Source organism: Ursus arctos, unplaced genomic scaffold, assembly GCF_023065955.2.
Source record: "Ursus arctos isolate Adak ecotype North America unplaced genomic scaffold, UrsArc2.0 scaffold_5, whole genome shotgun sequence".
Lineage (NCBI taxonomy): Eukaryota > Metazoa > Chordata > Mammalia > Carnivora > Ursidae > Ursus > Ursus arctos.
Genome location: NW_026623067.1, coordinates 47,966,092 through 47,985,321, shown reverse-complemented (window position 1 = coordinate 47,985,321; position 19,230 = coordinate 47,966,092). Strand labels below are relative to the sequence as shown.

General features: G+C 39.0%; 1 protein-coding gene across 8 annotated transcripts in view; it reads left to right on the top strand.

The window, feature by feature from the left end:
- Positions 1-19,230, top strand: part of PDE4D (phosphodiesterase 4D) — a 710,048-nt gene that overhangs the window by 400,669 nt on the left and 290,149 nt on the right. Inside the window, exon 1 of one of the 8 annotated variants that reach the window (XM_048220778.2) lies at positions 16,347-16,410. The exons of the other annotated variants lie outside the window; for them this stretch is intronic. The gene's annotated coding sequence lies outside the window, so the exon portion shown is untranslated. Of the gene's footprint in view, positions 1-16,346; positions 16,411-19,230 lie in introns of those variants that run through there. 8 annotated transcript variants of the gene reach the window in all.

Below are 19,230 nucleotides of genomic sequence, written 5' to 3'. Positions count from 1 at the left end.
TTGCATCCCAGGTATGAATCCCACTTGATCGTGATGGATAATCCTTTTAATGTACTGTTGGATTCTATTAGCAAGTATCTTGTTGAGGATTTTGGCATCCATATTCATTAGGGAAATTGGTCTGTAATTCTCCTTTTTGACGGGGTCTTTGCCTGGTTTGGGGATCAAGGTAATATTGGCCTCATAGAATTAGTTTGGTAGCTTTCCTTCTGTTTCTATTTTTTGAAATAGCTTTAGGAGAATAGGTATTATTTCTTCCTTGAATGTTCAAAATCATTAGCCATCAAGGAAATTAAAATCAAAACCACACTGAGATACCACCTTACGCCAGTTAGAATGGCAAAAATAGACAAGGCAAGAAACAACAATTGTTGGAGAGGATGTGGAGAAAGGGGATCCCTCCTACATTGTTGGTGGGAATGCAAGTTGGTACAGCCACTCTGGAAAACAGTGTGGAGGTCCCTTAAAAAGTTAAAAATTGAGCTACCCTATGATCCAGCCATTGCACTACTGGGTGTTTACCCCAAAGATACAGACGTAGTGAAGAGAAGGGCCATATGCACCCCAATGTTCAGAGCAGCAATGTCCACAATAGCTAAATCGTGGAAGGAGCCAAGATGCCCTTCAACAGATGACTGGATTAAGAAGTTGTGGTCCATATATACAATGGAATATTACTCAGCTATCAGAAAGAACGAGTTCTCAACATTTACTACAACATGGACGGCACTGGAGGAGATAATGCTAAGTGAAATAAGTCAAGCAGAGAAAGACAACTATCATATGATTTCTCTCATCTATGGAACATAAAAACTAGGAAGATTGGTAGGAGAAGAAAGGGATAAAGAAAGGGGGGGTGATCAGAAGAGGGAATGAAACATGAGAGACTGTGGACTCTGAGAAACAAACTGAGGGCCTCAGGGGGGAGGGGGATGGGGGAATGGGATAGACCGGTGATGGGTAGTAAGGAGGGCACGTATTGCATGGTGCACTGGGTGTTATACACAACTAATGAATCATCGAGCCTTACATCAGAAACTGGGGATGTACTGTATGGTGACTAACATAATATAATAAAAAATCATTTAAAAAAATAATAAATAAATTATAACCTCTAATCAAATCTTGTACCACTTTTTTCAATCTTCATGACTTAGATTCATCACATCTCAATGGTTTTTGGATTTTAAATAGGTGATTAACAATGTTAGCAGCTCAGAGTTTTTTTTATATGTTGCTGAAGACAAAATATGGATAACAAATTGTATCAAATAAGTATAATTATAGGTAAATGCTTTTAAGTTAAAATTCGATAAGTTATTTTGATTAAAAATATTTTACCCTACTTTCCCCTTGTTTAAAGGCTTCTCATAAATAATACCTTATAGAGTGTCTGTAAAGTCTGGAAACACAGTTAAGTTTGTATTTTAATAGACTAAAGATGTCCTTTTTGATATTATGTGTAGTCACCTGTGTTTCCAGACTAAGCGTCAAGAATTGTTCTAAGTGCTTTACATGAGTTAATTCATTTAGGCTGCGTGGTTAGTATTTCTCTAGCCTTATCAACACTTCACCCCTAACAAGTGAGTTTGCCTACACACACACACACACACACACACACACACACACACTTTTGCAGTTGGAATTCTGGCTGTTGTGGATTGGCCACAAAGGTTCAGAAAGAGGTATCTGGGGATGTCATCAGGACTATCCTGGCATTTATGTGTGGGGGCCAGGTGGCTCCTTACCAATCCTTGGCAGTAGTTTTACTTCATTGCTTTATAAGTAGGGGTGGATTTTTGTTTTATTTCCTCTTTGATGTTCCTCTTCATACCTGCAGAAATGGCTCAGGGTTTAGAAGGATCTTCCCACCTCTGCATTTGGAAAAATACATTTTGACACCATCTGATATGGAAAATTTAAAATCATTGAAAATTTTTCTATATCATTTGTAAAAACAATTTCAACAGAGTACTTTTTGCTTTCCCAGCAGAATTTTAACTGTACTTGTGTTAGTATTGCAAGTGTATCAACTATATAGTCAGTAAAATCTGAGACAAAACTGTACACATACCGTAGGTATAGGTCACCTCAAAAATATTAGTAGCATCTATTTACACACACAAAAGAAAAAACACAGTATCATGGCTGAAGTTTATATAGGACCAGCCTAAGACTAGCCATTGCTGTGTCATTTCCATGACTTCTCTCCATCAATGGAAAATTACTCTCAGCTGAGCTGGAGTCTACAGACTGTGAGCAAATGTCTGTTTCCTTTCCACAACTGAGTGTTCGAAACTCTTTTCAATTGGTAAAATTACCATTAAAGGTCAGAGATTAGTTTTTCATGCATGATAGATTCCATTTGCTTTAAAAGTATTATACCAGGAGGGTAGACTTTTTTCCCTGAGTTTAGAGCCAAATTAGAATTCAAATATTCACAGTTTGAGTCAATTCCAAACCATTTTGTTTCATTTATTGTCCCTTGGCAAAATGATATTTTTTTAAATGGGGAGGAAGGGCTTCTAGAAAAAAAAAGTATATATATTCTCCCATATTTGTAATTAGCATTAGGATACTGAACACTACTGAGTTTAACTTGTCTTTCAATAGATTCTAAGAACTTTGAAAGCAGAGACTTTGTTTTTTGGTTTTTGTTTTTTTTTTTTAAAGAAAATACCCTTCGTAGTTAATACCTTGTTCTCTTTTTCCTGTGTGTTGTCTTAACTAACAACTGCCCAAAATGAATATAAAGACTATGTTCTTCCATCTAATTAAAATAAAAGAAGAATTTTCCAACTTCATGACTGGTGATAAAAGATCTTAAAAATTAATCTATATGTATAAAATATTATAACATCTACAGCCATCTTGTGCAGAAAGAGGCTAGGCTTACATAGTTTATTTCTTAAACACACTGTTGTTAATTACAAACACACACACACACATCCAGAAATTGTAGAACAAGAAGTTAAAAAAATCTTACCTATTATTCTAACACAAGTACCCAATAATAGTTAACATTTTTTATTTTATCTTTTTAAAGATTTTATTTATTTATTTATTTATTTATTTATTTATTTATTTATTTGAGAGAGACAGAAAAAGAGCATGAGCTGAGAGAGGGAGAAGCAGGCTCCCTGCTGAGCAGGGAGCCTGACACAGGGCTGTATCCCAGGACCCTGGGATCATGACCTGAACCAAAAGTGGACACCTTACCGACTGAGCCATCCAGGCGCCCCTAGTTAATATTTTTTTAAAACATTCCTTTATATATTTTCTTTTTCCATGAATTATAATCAATCTACAAATGTACTTTTTGGCTCTGCTTCATTGACTACAAGAGAATTCCCCTCTTTCAGAATCTTTTTTGTATTTTAATGACTTCTTTGGTATGTTTCAGTTAAACAATTTCAGTTTAACTCTACTGCGTATATTCTATAAGTCGCTGCCGCTCAGGGAACAGACAGATTTTTCTTTCAAAAACAGAGGGGAATTCAGAGAATTTTGTGATTTTTAATTAATTCGTGGCTGCATGTCATAAAATTCAATCTCTTATCCTTGCCAATTTATAGGTATGTGTCTTTAGTTATCTGATGTAAGCAAGTTATTCAACTGTACTGTACCTCAGTTTTCTCATCTGAAAATGTGGATAATATACAGAGCCGGTAATGGCTAATGCTATATTGTTATTTTTAGTATTATTTTTAGTCTAAAATTTCCTCTGATCTGACAGAAAAGACCAATCTGGGACAATGCACTAGATTGGTTAGTAAACCGTGTGACATTTTTTTGAAATGTCTTCAGTGTATCCCAAACCGGAAGAAACTGCAACTTACTTATACTGAAATGTTTATTATGTATTCCTTCTCAAGGTATACGTCATTAGTTAACTTAGAAATTCCTCCCTTTCTCATTTGTCAAAACTCTATTATTCCTGGCTTAGTTTACATAAACAGGAGAACGGTCTTTAAAGGAAGAAGTAAGGTCAGTGACAACCAAAATTCCATATGTTCTTTAATCTTGCTGCCTTCCAAGACACTAGGATCGGACACCTTAGACACACATCTGCTTTGATTTGAGGAATAACTGAGTGGTGAGTCAATCATCGTAACAGAGGGCCTGGAAATATCAGAAGGTAGAACAAATAGTTATAATAAGCCAGTCCGCTCTTAGCTCTGAGAATATTCAGCTGCATAACCTCAAGGGAACTACATGGAAAAAATGAAAGGAAATGCTTTGGGCTTTAGAGCTTTTCATTTCCTGTGAGCAACACATCCCCTGCCCTTCTCTACCCGTATCCCCATGTCCTCACATCGTATCTTGCTAATTCTCTGCCTGTGCCTGATCCAGTCTTCAGTTGTTGATGACGGTAAAAAACAGGTTAAGTCAGACTTCAGCTGACTCTGTTGGCTGAAGGGGCTGTGACCCTTTGTTAGACCAACAAGTCTGTAATTTGGGGTGCAGAGATGTAGGGTATGATGGACCTGAAATATATCTCCTTAATGAAAAGGCTGTTGGGGAAGTCTGGTGGTCCCCTGAGTCGGTGCTACTAAGTGTAGCAGTGTGTTAACTGATTTTGGTAAGGAGTTGAAAAAAATCATTAACTGGCCTCCCTCGCATTGACTGAAGAAGGCAGAGAACGCATGTGCCGTGGCTCTGTGTGCCTCGTCCAGTGAGTGGTATGAATGTAGCTACTTCTGAACGGCCAGAATAGGGCCTTCTCGAAATGCTCCTTAGCCGGGGGTTTCCCTTCTTGCCAGTTGCTGTTCACCAGGCCAGTGGGTGCTCTCACCGTCTAGACTAGCACCAGAAACATCTCCTTTGGCTGAGATATGCACTAGCCTAGTAGAGGCAGCTGGTATGTGAAGAGGGAGTATCACCAGCTGCGAGGTCTCAAATTATCAACATGGCTTGACACCTGAGGGGATGATACCTGCCTGTCCTGTAGCCCTGAGGCCATTACCAGTGTTTCTTGAGTGACCATAGTCTCAATCCCTAAATAGACTTGGAAATACTCCGGTGAGACAGCACTTGAACTTGGCATCAGGTTTTGGACTTCAGCAGCTAAGGACGTGCTTTCTCATTTCTCTACCTCTGCCCATGTATAAGGTAGCAGATATTTTCATAGTGCCAAGAAAGACAGGTGGCCAGTAGTTATCTTGGCATCTGTTCTCCTCAGTCCAGTCGCTGTGCCAGCTTTCACAGCCATCATCAGTTAAGTTTGGTGAAGACTGCTTCCTCCATCCACAACTGAAACTGACACTAACCACATTCTAAAGTTCCTGATGCGAAGCTGTGTCTTTGGATAAGTTAATAAGGAGTTTTGAAAAATTTACCGGATATAGCCTTTTCCTCTTCCATGTAAGCCATGTGATTTCCCCACTTCTCCCTCTACCTGAGTATAGTTTATATGCAAATCAGCAGCAAGATGGAAATTTACTCTGAGCTTTATGATGTTTTTTACCTGCTGAGATACCTAATCTTTATGCATTTCCTCCTTCCCCATTTCTAACCCAAGATACACTTTCCATCACTGTTCTAGAACATGATCATCTATACTGAAGTGTAAATGACAAACAAAAGTCATGTCTATTTAAGGTGTACAGTGAATTAGCTTTATATACACGTACATACCAGAAAGATTACCACAGTCGAGTTAATGAGCACATCCATCACCTTAGAGTCTCCCCCCATTTTATTGTGTGTGATGAGATCACTTAAGATCTCCTCTCTCAGCAGATTTCATGTATACAGTACAACATGCACCATAGTCACCATGCGGCACGTTAGATATCCAGAATTCATTCATTCTGGAAGTGAAAGGTGGTGCCCTTTGACTGGCATATATCCATCCCCCCACCCCCAGCCCTTAGTAACTACTGTTCCACTTTCAGCTTCTATGAGTTCGACTTTTTTATATTCCACATATAAGTGAGATTCTGCACTATTTGTCTATCTCTGTCTGGCTTGTTCCACTTACTGTAATGTCTTCCAGGTTTATAAGTATTGTCTCTAACGACAGGATTTCTTGCTTTCATATGGCTGAATAATATTCCATTGTGCTATGTACATTTGCTTTATCTAGTCATCTGTCAATGGAAATAGGTTGTTTCATGTCTTGGCTGTTATGGATAATGCTGTGCTGGACATGGGAGCACAGATATCTCTTCAAGACTGCTTTCATTTCCTTTGGATATATACCCTGTACTGTAGTGGGATTCCTGGATCATGTGGTGGTTCTATTTTTTGAGGAATCTCTGTACTGTTTTCCATGTGGCTGTACCAATTTATATTCCCACCAACAGTGCACAAGTGTTCTCTTTCCCCACACCCTTGCCAATGCTTATCTCTTGACCTTGTGATAAAAACCATTCTAACAGGTGTAAGGTGATAGCTTGATGTGGTTTTGATTTGCTTTTCCTGATGGCTACTGATGTTGAACAACCTTTCATGTACCTGCTGGCTATTTGTATGTCTTCTTTGGGAAAACGTCTATTCAGACTCTCTGGTAAGTTTTTAACCAGATTATTTGGGTTTTTTTCTATTGAGTTGTCTGAGTTCCTTATATATTTTGGATATTTACCCATTTCACAAATGTGGTTTGTAAATATTTTTTCCCATTCAATAGGTTGCCTTTTTATTTCAGTTACAAAGCTGTGATCACCAAGACAGCATGGTGTTGGCACAAAAACACACATAGACCAATGGAAACAGAATAGTGACTCCAGAAATGGAGCTTCAACTCTATGGTCACCTAATCTTTGACAAATCAGGAAAAAATATCCACTGGACACCACACAAGAAACTAATGATGTACTATACAGTGGCTAACTGAACATAATAAAAAACAAAAACAAAAACCTCCTTTCTATTTCTACTTAGCAAAATGGAGATCCAAATCACACCAAAATGCCTATTTGCTCACCTCCCCCCACTTAACATTTCAGATGGGCTTTTTCCTTCCTAAGGATTTAGGGAGGAAAAGAGTCAAAAAGGTCCTTTACTGGCCTCAGACATCTGAAGAAAATCTGTCCTTTTCCTCTCCCCAAGTTAGCATACTTCCTATAAATAATTGGAGATTCAGAAGCCATTTGATATAGCTGGCTTTTAAATAGTGTTCCCTAATGACCAACATAATATGAGTCTACCGTGGTTCCAGCTCCAGGTGTGGTGTTTGTTTGTTTGTTTGTTTAATTTTTAATTTTAGACAGTTAGACCTTACTAGAAAAGGTACATGATTCAGGCAATGACTCTGAATTTAAGATTTATTGTTGATTTGATTGACAGTATCTTTAGTGTGTTCATTTTATTAAGGAATCTATATGTCAAGCAAGTACACATGCACATAGAGGGGTGTGTGTGTGTGTGCGTGCCTGTTTGCATTTGTGTGTAGTGGTTTCACCTGTAAGAAAATATACTGATTTAACCCAGGCAAATAAATGGATATTTCTATTTCTTTTGGAAATAACACATTCACTTGTGAATATATGATCTATCCCTATGACCCCCTAACACACATGCAAAAATAGTAAAGCATATTTTTGATTCATGTTGTAAACACTGTGAGACTGTAATTTTTTTTTTTTTTATTTCACTGTTTCTCATTAACCTTCCCCCGTGGCGTCCTAGTTCATATGTGTGTGCCAGAGACTGAAAAAGCCAAATGACAAAGAGAGAGGGGATATAGAGAACAAAGGAGCGACTTGAGAAAACTTGACAATTTGTTAAATTAAAACAATTGCAATTTCAGTAGTTGACAAAGAACAAATATAACAATCCCACATTAATCAAGTTTCATTTATAGATCCCAAGTGTCAATTAAAACTCTTCTTTGGTGTCACAAAATAGTGGAAGAACATGTTCTGGGGTCTAAGTTCCCCCAGAAATAAACCCAAAGACAAGGAGTACAAGAGTTTATTTAGGCAGTTCATATAAAAGAAGTACAGGAGGGGCGCCTGGGTGGCTCAGTCAGTTAAGCATCTGCTTTCAGCTCAGGTCATGATCCTTGGGTCCTGGGATTGAGTACTGCATTGGGCTCCCTGCTCAGCGCGGAGTTTGCTTCTCCCTCTCCCCCTGCCTGACGCTCCCCCTGCTTGTGTTTACTAGCTCGCTCTCTGTCAAATAAATAAATAAATAAATAAATAAATAAATAAATATTTTAAATCTTAAAAAAAAAAAAAAAAAGGAAAGGAAAGGAGTGTAGGGAAGTGAAGCATGGAATGGAAGAACCCAAATCGTGCATCATCAGGCCAGCTACCACAGTGGGAAAGCGATGCCCAGCCTGTCTGCCAGTCTCTGCAAGGCAGTGTGTGCAGAACTCCTTGGAGTTATCCCATCCAAGGGGTGAGGAAGCTGGAGTACTTATCTGCCAGCTCCCCCATCCATCACCTGTTTATGGGGATCATTAACAACCCACCGCTTCTGGTTTAGAAAGAAAGAAAGAAAGAAAAAAGAAAGAAAACCAAAAACCCTCAGGCAGGGAGTTGCAGGTATTTGGAGTAACCGGTTTTGAGAGGTAACCAGTTTTAAGGGTCATTGACATTGAGTCAATGTTATCTGCATGTGTGTATGAGTATTATGAATCAAGGCCTCTCTTCAGTCTGTGTTTGAAAAATTTATAAAGAACTATTACTGTTTTAATATTGTTATTTTGGCATTTGAATCTATAACACCAACGATGACCTTAATATAGAGCAATTTGTTTTATTTATCCCAAAATCAGATGTACAGTCATGGGTTTATTTGAAGGTCTCTGTAAACCACCATTTGAAATAAGAGTTTCCGTAGGGTGAGATTTAAAGGTATTTTTCTGTAAGCTGTTTAATTATATGGGACCTTAAAAATACTTTATCATATTGCACACCTTCAAAACAAAATGATTAATCATCTTGTGAAATCTGTAGGAAATGTTTCTTAAATGTCACTCTCAATTACCACTTCTAGAGCTAAGTGGTAAAACAACTGTTTCTCTACTGGCTGAAATGTGGTTTCACCATATGTAAGATAACACTGTGGTTAACTGAGCTTTCTCCTGATTTAGGAAGAAAAATGCAAGGCTCTATTTATGACTCATTCAAAGATTTTAAGAAGTTCTCCTAAATCATTTCAGCAATAAGGCAAAAACAGAGGCCTGGAATGCCAAGGTTAGAGGCAACTTGAAAAGTGCCACCCACTCCTCAGGGCCTGACTACCTTCCACCACAGTTTCACTGCGTGGTCTTCTACCCAGATCTCCCAACACCTCTCCTCTCAGAAATTGTCCCTCCCACCAACCCTAAAGAGCCCATTCCAGTTTTGTTAAAAAGTTCTTGATATAACCCCAGTCTCTTCATCAAGATTTACTGATGAGGTGACATCTGACATTGCTGCAGGCGCCTCTCCTGCCTTGCCTGTGCTTTTGGTCTGTGCCATTCTTCACGAAGGAATGGCTTTCTCTTCCACCAGTTTGTAAGCCCCGTGCCTAAGAGGATCCTCTTTCCTTGAAATCTTCTGACTGTCCACTTCACAAGGCATTTTCCTTCTCTACTTTCTTGTCATAATATTCATGATCTGTGTGATTCATTCATTCGTTCACTTGCCCCGTATTTGCTGAGGGATTCCCACGCGCCAGGCGCTGCTGTAGTTACTAGAGACATAGGAAGACACAACACAGGCAATGCCTGCGCTCATAGAACTTCTGCCCTAGAAGGTGAGGCCTACCACGGAGAACAAAAACATTGCAGATATGATAAGACCTATAAAGTGAATAAGACACAGTAATGCCGTGTTTTTCATGGGCGTATGTCTCTTACTATCCATCTCTATTTTTGTTATAAACTCCTTGAAGCAATACTCCTTTTATTTATTTGTATTTACCACGGTGACCCCCAAATACCCACTGGTCCGTCTTCATAAGTGTGTGCTACCTTCTAAATAGAGCCTCTTGATCATTTGGGATTTAGGTGAAGTTGGATTAAGTTGATAATGTCATAACTACAGTCACTATTGCAAGGAGGGACACATTTTACACTTGTGGGAACCTTAGCCAATGTCACAGTTGGTAGATTTTCTTATAAATTGTTACATCTGAAGCTGTCATGGAGGTGTATACTTAGTTTCACTTTCAACTCTCTACCCTTTACTTCCTTTGAAATCAAAACAGACCCTGATGGTCCCTTAATCCCCTAATCTCTATTGACCCCTCCCACGGCAACGGCAACTCGCCAGGCCCCCATCTCTCCTTTAGAAAGATCTGAAAGCTTAAGTCACCTACTTACACTTAATTTCACTTTCAGCCCTGTGTTGATCTCTGTGATGGATATAAGGAAGTGTGAGTTCCCAGTTAATGAATGCTCTGCATACAGTGCCCAGCGATGACACATGATGACTTCAGTTAGGTGAAAAATCTTCTGTTTATCAACACAGAATTCTTCCCTTTGAGTTATATGGCAGCTGACCCTGTCTTACCTAGTGAATGTAACCTTTTCTTAAATGCTGGTCTGTGTGCATGTGTGCGTGCACGCGCACTTTACTGACTGCCCACTGAACCAGTTTCTGAATTCGTATTTGGCAACACCAGCATTAATTGTATAAAGGAATAGCAGGGTCCAAAGGAGTTAGGCCTCTCCAGACATCAACTTACAGCTACAAAATACAGAATAATTATAACTCTTTAGAGGGTTGTTTTGAATATGAGAAGAGAAAATATCGATAAAGAACCAAGTAGATAGTAGCATGGAATAAGAGCTAATTTTCTTCCACTGTCTCTGGTTTATGTAACCAAATACTCATTCAACTAGTCACTCAGATTTTGACTAATGATTAGCTAAAGAGTAACAGTACAGATTTTTTTTTTTTTTAATTAACTTACTAGAATTGGTTCGTTTTATGCATGGATGGAATAGGCATTTGACATTTTGTCACAATTCTCCAATTCAAACATTTCCTCATTAGAGGCCTGGAATGTTTACCATTGGAAATTTTACTGTGTTAAATTATTGTTATTTACTATATTTACTATCAAAATATAAATACCTGATAGCCTGCTGATGCATTAGCTACTTCACATAAAGGAGTTTCTCAGAGATTAATAAAACAATAAATCAGTGAGTAGTCCTAAACAGTAATGCAAAGAAAATCTGGTAATCCCACCACCACCCACGCCCCAAATTTATTTTGTTTGGCTTCACACTATTGGCCAGACAGATTTTTTTAGGGTTTGAGTTAGCACCAATATTTGAAATAGGAAGATGTCTCATATAATTTAAAATTTCTCTTTAGAAATGAGAAAAAGTGGTCACATTGGGCTCTCATTCCTGGGGGATTATCCTAATATGTAAAACTCTTCAAATTGCTCAGTGATCCTTGGCCTTAGTTTCAGTGCCTTCTGAGAGGACAAAAAAAAAAAAAAAAAAAAAAAAAGGCAGGGAAAGTATAATGTTATTTTTATAGTTTCTGCTCATATTCATTTTTTGGAATGCCTATCATTTTCTATCAACATCTGAATATTTCTGGATTTCTATTAGCCTTTAGCGGTAACTACATTTGAAAGTATCCAGCGGACAAAAAGTCCTACAACAAACTTTTTAACATTCTTTTTTTATTTTATTTTATTTTATTTTATTTTATTTTATTTTATTTTATTTTATTTTATTTATTTGACAGAGAGAGGCACAGCGAGAGAGGGAACACAAGCAGGGGGAGTGAGGAGTGGGAGAGGGAGAAGCAGGCTTCCTGCTGAGCAAGGAGCCCGAAATGGAACTCAATCCCAGGACCCTGGGATCATGACCTGAGCCAAAGGCAGACACTTAAAGACTGAGCCATCTAATATAATAAAAGTGCCCCACTTTTTAACATTCTTAATGACAGTCACAAAATGCTGTTTTTCATTTTCTCTGAAAGTGTCGTTCCTAGTTTTTATCCTTAAAAGACACAGTGTTTCCTCTGGAGCCATAAACACACTTGAAACATAAGAATCATAATAATACTGCAGTGATCATTTTTATTCATTCCACAATCCTAATAATGGAACAAAAGGGAGACGCCATCTTCCTTAAGAGTAAAGGTTAACATTTATTGAGTCCTTGACTGTGTGCCGAGCACTGTTGTAAGTAATTTACTTGCAACATCTAATATAATTCTCCCAAACACCCTGATTACACCCATTTTACAACTGAAAAGACTGAGGCATAGAAAAGTTAATTAACGTGACTGGGGTAGGGGACCAAGTTGGAGATTTACACAGTGCCACTCTGAGTGTGAGATGTTCCTAACCACTACTCGGCTAGTACTGCTTTCTCTGTAGAGCTCACAGCATTAGCCTCTGTGCTCCAACTTAGGCTTTTGGGATTTATTTAAAGATGAAAAATATCATTGTGTTGTCTTATCGTGTGAGAAACAAACGTCGGATCACCATTTTGCGTGATTCCAAAGGTACGGTTCCCACTGTGCCTTGTGTCAGTGGTAGCCTCTGGGCTTGCAGTGTACAGCCTGCACACACATGTAGTAGCCTTGCTCAAATGACCACTCACACCAAGGGGTTCTCCTCTTTATTCCTTTAAATGATTCTCAGTGACACTAGCTGCCCCTCAAAAACCGCTTCTGTTTAGGTCTCTCCTCGTGCTAGGAATCAAAGAACAGCATTAAGTTTCTACAGTTAGTTTTACATCATCTCAAGACTGCTGGGCAGTTCCTCGGGGTGAATTGAAATCCTCTACAGCTGTTTCTTCTGCTTCCAGTCATGTCAAGATATGGTTGGAAACCAACGTTCTCAGAAATGATCTCTGAAGAGTTGGAGGCAGGTGGCCCACAGGTTCATTTCCGTGAGATGGGCGAGTGGGGTGGTAACTTTTCCACGCCGTTGCAGAGCTTAGAAAATGGTGACTCACCATCCTCCAGCAGAACGCACGGTGACCCAGTGTGTGCCCAGTGGTGTGTGACTCCAATTGAGGCAGGAGAGTTGCTCAAGCACTAAAATTTGACCTGGTGGCCTCTGTGCACGTGCACTGACCCAGTTACAAAAGGGCAAGAACTCCTCAGCGTTCCTGAAGCCATATTATTTCCATTCTAGGACCCTTTAAGACAACAGCAATGGAGAAAAAGGATTTGGTAATTGAAGCCTCTGTTGAATACCTTGTGCTGTTTCAAAAGATTTCATCCCAGTTATCCTTAGAAAACAAAGTCTATCTCGGAGAAAAAATACTGACCATTCCCACTGAGCACTCAAGCAGAACAGGAGTCAGAGGTTTAGACTTAGATACACCTGTTTTACTTTGTGCTAAAATCTGGGGGCGCCTGGGTGGCACAGGGGTTAAGCGTCTGCCTTTGGCTCAGGGCGTGATCCCAGCGTTGTGGGATCGAGCCCCACATCAGGCTCCTCTACTATGAGCCTGCTTCTTCCTCTCCCACTCCCCCTGCTTGTGTTCCCTCTCTTGCTGGCTGTCTCTATCTGTGTCGAATAAATAAATAAAATATTAAAAAAAAAATAAAATCTGCTCTTCATGTTTCTATTTTCCCTAATTGAGTAGAAATGCAACCCCAGGGATGCCTGGGTGGCTCAGTTAGTTAAGAGTCTGCCTTTCCCTCAGGTCATGATCCTGGGACCCTGGGATCGAACTCCACATTGGGCTCTCCATTCAGCGAGAGCCTGCTTCTCCCTCCCCCTGCTGCTCCCCCTGCTTATACTCTCTCTCTCTGTCAAATAAGTAAAGAAAATCTTAAAAAAAAAAAAAAAAAAAGAAAGAGAGAAATAAAAGAAAAGAAAAGAAAAAAAGAAAGAAAGAAAGAAAGAAAGAAAAGAAATGCATCCCCAGTTCAAAACTATATTCCTGGGACTGAGTGAAAATAAAATTGGCCCTCCTAAGGACTGTAATACTTCCTCCTCGGTTATGGGGACACTGCTGGGCCCCAGCAACTATCTTGGTTCACAAGTCACTAACCAGTATTTTAAAGGGCGATTTAACACATTATTTTGCTACAACCAGGCAGCCGTATTATTGTTTTAGTTTGGTCATTCAAGTACCCAAACAGTGGATTTATTATCTTGCTGTCTCATGTGTTCAGTTATTATGGAGAAAACCTTAAGGAAAGTAATATTTTTCTTCCCAACTAAACTAGTAGGTTCTTAACGGTAGTAACTGTGTCTGGTGCTTTTTCATCACCTGCGATATCTAGTATGAGCTAAATCATGAGTAAGTCCCTCTGGGGAATGCTCGACGCCTTACTTCGCCTCACTAGCAGGAAATAGTACACCACCTAGAAATATTCAACATGCCACCTTGCATGAATCACTTCTTACAACAATTCCCTTTCGTCCCAGATCCCATCTTCCTGGGCCCTGTTGTCCATGGCACATGTTAAGGTCCTCAGTGTTTAGAGCATTTCAGCTTTTTTTTATGGGCCTAAGAAAATACATGAGAATTGAAAAATGAAGGGATTACCTCCAAAATGAAAAAGGGAATGGCAAAATTAAGACTAGAGTTTAATGAAATATTCAAAGTATAATCCATCAACTTCAATAATTGTCAAACAAGTTACTCATAAAAAATTTTATTACATTTGAGGAAATCTTGTGGGTTAAATTTTTGTCATCTTGCAGGTATTCTCAAGCATGCTGGATGATTGCAGAGAATTTAGGGTCAATCATTAGTTAAATGAATTTAATATTAACCTATTATTATTATTATTATTATTATTATTATTATTATTATCATCATTTTAACCAAGTAATTTTAAAATCAAAATTATAAAGATCCTTTCCAGATTTTTATAGCAAACGTATTGTAGAATGTGAGAAGTAAGTCCATTTAAATTTCTTGGATGTGATTTGTGGGGGGGGCCTACAAAGGTGTTAAAACAGTCTTGCCTAAGCTACTACCTATTTGCACAATTGTTACTTTTAAAATAACTTGTTGTTTTATTTTGTTATTTTAAATGACTGCATTTTAAGTCAATTATAATTTAGAGTTACTGTAAGATAACTCTTAAGAAAAAGATTAACCATCCGTAGAGAAGTCTGTGAGTCAACCAGAGAATAACTTAGGTCTTGGGGGAATCTTACGAAATTGTCAGCTGAGGGGCGCCTGGGTGGCTCAATCAGTTAAGCAACTGCCTTCACTCAGGTCATGATCCTGGGGTTCCGGGATGGAGCCCGCCTTGGTGGCGGGGGGGGGGGGGGGGTCCTCTCAGCAAGGAGGCAGCTTCTCCCTTTGTCCACCAAGCCCCCCGCACTCCTGCTCTCTCTCAAATGAATAAATAAAATCTTTAAAACAAATAAATAAAAATTTTTGAAAACTAGAAAAAAAAAAAGAATTGTCAGCTGAATGAAGTTCAGCTTAAATTTCATGGACTTGGATGGGGAAATTTTCATATTCTCTACCCATATGGAATAACAGTTTGCCCGGAAAGCATAAAGCATTTTGGCATTATCTCTTCCAGCTCATTTGCTTTCAGCTTTCCACAAAGCAATACCTGCCGGTTGTTATCCTTAAGACTCAACTCTTTTGCAAAAATATCAAACAAAGCACTCTCTTTAACAACACAGGGAACATACTAGAGTAGTTCCTCTGAAAATCCCAGTACTGTGTTGTTTGCAAGTATTTTTTTAAAGTTCACTGCATGCCTGGAATGAACAGGCTGTCTTTCTTCCTCGATCACAGATGGACACAAAAGGTCAGGTTAAATAGTGTCTAAGTTGCTTTCCTATCCCTTCTACAAGAGCTACGTGTCCTAAAGACAAACTTTAACTGTAAATATAATGTACCTATAGAAATTTTTCTTGAGTAAGGAAGGAAAAAGTAGTCTTAATTTTGAAAAAAGAATCAACATAGTAAAATAAAAATGCATTTTTTTTTCAAAAGTTACTGTTGAATATCACATTTATATATACGCCTGCAGTCAGGTATGTAAATACTTGAAATATTTGTAAGTTTTAGTTCCTAGAATGAAAATAATGATTAATTTCTAATGATTTCAGTGTCATGTCCACAAAAACAAAACTGCAATCAGGGGTGGTAAGTGTATCCATCCTGTCGTATTTGTCTAACAATTGCTTAAACAAGTTAAAAAATAATTCTCCTTTTGAGATGCTGTTTAGTTCTTGAGGTCCTCCTTTTCCCCAAATGATGTTTGGCTCTTATAAAAGACAAATCTAAGTCCCAACTTAAAGCCCTGAACATGTTATTTAACTTCTTAGAAACCTCAGCTTTCTCAACTGAGGAAATTATAGTGCCTATCTCATGAGTCTATTTTAAATATTAAATGACATGACGTGTGTGCAGAGCCTCTTACCTTGTGCCTGGAACGTGATGAGCCTATCGTTTTCAGATTCCTTGCTGTGGAGCCAGAAGGCCTGAGTTCTCTCTGGGCTCGTTCTCCCACTCACGTAGCTGGGCCAGCACTCTCTCTGTGCTTGAGTTCCATCATCTGATAGGTGAGTAGATAAAGGCTTCACGTGATTAGCGTAGAAGGGAATGCGCTAACACATGCAAAACACTCAGTGACTCCAAACACGTCTTCAGAGCACTGGGCAGAATGCTACTGTCCCCTTCAGAGGCACAGCCATCATTCAGGCGCTGGCCAGTAGCCTGGATTGGGCAGATCCTATAGGACGCCCAAGCACTCTCCTGTTCTCCTGCCAGATGTGGGGAAACTCTTCCTGAAAAAGGCATTCCTTTGAACTAAGCTCCCAAAAAGTCCCTAGGAGAATTCAAAGGCTCTCTCTGGGTTGAACAGTACATTACCTAATATTTTCTCCAGATTAAGGCTGTTTTTTTCTGAATATTTAGGAAAAGAACCGTCCTCTCCTTAACAGTGATCCTCGGGTCTGCTCAGTGCTTGCCTACGACTTATCCCAGTGTATTTCTTATCCTGTTCTTTTTCTTTGGGAGAAAATTTTTATTGTAAGGACATGGGAACTCTGTTGTGGCAAAGAAGGTGCCAAGAGTAGCTTTCAGGGATAGAGGCTTATGGAAAAGAAAACAGACAAGACTCAATTTTTGAAATTCCAGCCATGAGGCAAATGCCACAAAAGGGCACAGGAAGAAAATCTGTAAAAGGCTTATCTACAACTGTTGACCAAAGATTTATTCTGTTGTTAAGCAAACACCCTGTGAGGCAGATATCGTACTAGGTACTGTGAATACAAAGGTGAATAAACCCCATTCCCTGTTTTCAGGGAACTCGTGTATTATGGAGGCCCACGTGTCTCTTCCTGTCCAGACACTGGGAACACGTGAATGGGAAGCCATGATCCCGTCCCCTTAGCCAAATGAAAGGCTCACACTTGAGTGTTCACCAGCACCCTGGTTGGAATTAGCACCAGAATCTAGAGACTTGCTTGGCCTAGGACACCTCATTCAGACTGCAAAGCAGTGAAATTAGAGGTTGACCCCTGAGTTAATTCCTGACCAAAAAAGAGAGGAAAAGGGAAGAAGGATAATTCTGCCAGAGAAGCATGTGCAAAGATCTGAAAATGATAGAGAACATGGAAGTGCAGATAAACCAGTATGCTTTCTCATTCATCCTAACATAACTCTGGGAGGAAGGTAGGTGCATGTATTGTCCCATTTTATAGAAGAAGGTGTTGAGCCTTAATGAGATTAAGTTGTTTTTGAAGGTAACACAGCCAAAATCAGTGACTGAGCAGTGACTAAGGAACTCTGATGCCCCTATAATTTCCAGTGTGTCCTGCCATACATTGTGAATACATCACACCCAAGTGCATCATCATCATCATCAAAATTAACCCAAGATTCACAGACTGAATGAAGCCAAGGAGACAGAACTTCTAAGTTCACCTTGAACTTAGTGGCCTTACTGCTACTTGTGTTAGACCTTGAAGGAGGAGTAGGACATTTGCTTGCAGAGAAGGGAGAAGAAGGTGCAGCACTTCCCACGCAGGAGAAACAGCCCAGGCAGATTTGGAGCAAGGCATGATGTGCTGTTATGTGGCTACCATGCTAGGCTATGAAAAATTAGGTATTAAGGGAAAGGCTGAATGATAAATTGCATCCAAATAGTAGAAGTTTTAATTTAACACAGAAAGAAGGTTGCCATCGATTCTATAAGGAATGGGAAGCTCCTGAAGGTTTTTAAGCAGGGAATTTAACATTTTAAGGCTTGTGTCTTTGAAAAATACCCCAGAGACAATGCAGACAAAGCCTGAGACTGAGGGTGGGGGGGAGGGTATTTACAATCCATTGTGTAAAGGGAGTCAGTGGGTAGGGGTCAAAACGAAGATGAAAAAACAAAATAATTTTTTTTATTTTTAATTTTTTAAAAGATTTTATTTATTTATTTATTTGTCAGAAGAGAGAGAGAGAGCAGCACAAACAGGGGGAGCAGCAGGCAGAGGGAAAAGCAGGCTCCCTGCTGAGCAAGGAGCCCCATGCAGACCCAATCCCAGGACCCTGGGCTCATGACCTGAGCCGAAGGCAAATGCTCAACCGACTGAGCCACCCAGGTGTCCCCAAAATAATTTTTTTTAATCAAAGTATTATAGTATCACATACTTCTCAGTTTTTAAACTGCTTTCCTCCATATTCACTGAACTCTCTTTTAAAATTTATCTTTAATAATACGTATTATTTATTGAGCCCTTAATATATGCCAAACATTTTGCCAAGGTTTTCTGTGTCTCATTTTATCCTCACGAAGCCCTATTTTATCTCCATTTTATGGTGGAGGAAACTAGGGTTTGGATAGGCTAAGTAACTTGTTCAAGGTCAAACAACTAGTCATTAGTGGAACTTGGATTTGCATGCAGGCAGCCTGATGCCAAAGGCCACCTTTTAACTTGACCCTGTATGCCCTCCATAATTAATAGACATTATCTCAAAGAGCAGATCTTTTATATTAAATAGAACTTATTTGTAATGTGGTCAAGGAGAAATCGCTGGTGTTGCCTGGATTATTTTACCATTACTTTTAACATGGGAAGGAGAAAGTGTTATCACATAAATATAAATTAAGTGGGCGCAATGAAAGTTTGCTTTCTAATAAATCAATTTTCAGCATTGTCAATTGCATTAGGCATTAAATTATCATTAGAGCATATTCTGTGTGCACACATTCCTGACAGACTATTTTCCAAATCCTACTTTAATGAATACCTCCGTTCACTTCACAATAATACAAAGAGGTAATGTGGCAATGTGATTTTTTCCAGTTGTTCTGTCTCTTTCAAAAAATCTTCTAAAAATGATTTTTATCAATACAGTTTAATTTTAGAATATTACTTTATCTTTTGGGT